We start from the raw sequence: 1,896 nt of genomic DNA on the forward strand, positions 1-1,896 counted from the left end.
TGTCTCATTTGTGCCTGGGGAAGCGGGATAAGAAACTGCCTTTGAAGGAGGAACTGCAGTTTGTGTTTTAAGCTTCCTTCCTCGTCTTAAAAATGTTGCTGAGGATGGGGTCAAAAAGCAGATTACTTCTGGAAAACCAAAAATGCTTTCCATTCCAGTTTCTGTAATGACACTCTAATGCAACTAGCTACAAGAATAGGAGGAGGAGGAGTTTGTGGTTTTAGTGCTCTATCCTGAAATCTTCTTAGCCCAACATTTTCACAGCTAATTTCATGTAGTTCATTACAATACATATTCAATCATACTTTACTTGTGGACATGTTTGAATGTTGAGATGTAGCTTTATTCTTACACCAAATATATTTCTCTGAATAATCAAATAGAGATTTATTCTACTTTTTAAGAAATATGCAGTGTTAGAATTTGTCATGCTGGTTTATGTTTGATGTCTCTTTTGCTGGTGAGATGATTTACAATCAATAAAACACAATTCCATAGGAGGTGTTTCTGGGTTGTCAGATTTTTCAAGGCAAGGCAATGGAATAGAATTACATTCACAAGAGTCGGTGGTGATATGGGGGATGTTGTTCTTAAATTTAACAGTTTTTGAAAAAGACAGATTAGAACTGACTTTTCTTTCACCAGATTAGTAATCCATTTTTAAAAATATTGGGTTAGAAGCAGCTTTTGTCAGCTAAAGAATTTTTTAATTTTATTTTCCACCTTTATTTTTGGACTCATAATTGCATGGAAATGAACTTTGCTAACTTTGAATTCCAGCTCTTAACCAAAACATCTTAGTAAGGACAACTTACAAAACATATCTCTATAAGGAAAACTGTCTATGAAATCTGATTATGTTATCTGGGAAGCTTTACAGATTCTGTGAAGTTATTTTCTACCTTGAATTTTGGTTCCAGTGTTTTAACAGATATAGACACCATGGCTTTAAAGCAGAAAAAATGTGACAAAAGTCATAATTATCAGACCAAGATGTTGTCAGACCACAAGGGACATTGAAACCCAAGGCAAATTATTGGATAAATCCTTCTTAACAAAGGGGCCTCAGTGTTCCTCAGCTACAACTTCTATTTTTGAATTGTGAGTATTCCTTTTTTTCTTTAAAATATACAGTAAAACAGAAAGCAGTTGTGCAAGAGGAACTAAGTTTGGCCTGTGTGTGCTTTCTAAGAGATCTGGGGGATTCTGCCACGCAAGGGTCACATGGTGATAATTTTGTTGATGTGTAAAAATGCAGTCCCTTGATTCAGCCAGAAAGACACAGCTGAAGAGAGATGTGTGTGGAGAAAATCTTCTTTCTGAGTGAGGTTAGGGAATTGTAGGAAATACAAAATTCCAGTTGAGGGCTGAGGCATGGGATCCCCAGTGCTGTGGCAGACAGGATGTGCTCTGTGGCTGTGTGGTGTTTTCCTGGAAAAGTGGGAACAAGCAGTTCACAGCTGAATAATCCACACACAGATCCTGACAGGAATCTGCATTTCCAGGGCTGGAGGGTTTTTGGTGCCACTGAAACCTGTGTGTATTTCAGATCTGAGTTATCTTTTCATAGAAATGAGGAGAGTTAGATTTATTGAGGAAAAAATTGGGTTTTGTCTACTCCATAGTTTTGACAATGTTTGGGTCTACTCTGCATCACTCCAAATAACAAAATTGCTGCTGCAATCCTGATACAAAAAAAGATCTCCTATGAAAGTAGAGGCTTGTATGGATATTTATTTATGGTTCATCAAATTTGGTGTGGAAATAATTTCAAGAGGATATACATATCTTGGAAGTTAAGAAATTCTCATGTGCTGTATGATTAATGGACACTTTGTAGGAAAATTATATTTGTAGAGTACTGTATTTAAGGCATAATTTAAAAATAACATAGTC

Source organism: Melospiza georgiana, chromosome 15 (genome assembly GCF_028018845.1).
Source record: "Melospiza georgiana isolate bMelGeo1 chromosome 15, bMelGeo1.pri, whole genome shotgun sequence".
Lineage (NCBI taxonomy): Eukaryota > Metazoa > Chordata > Aves > Passeriformes > Passerellidae > Melospiza > Melospiza georgiana.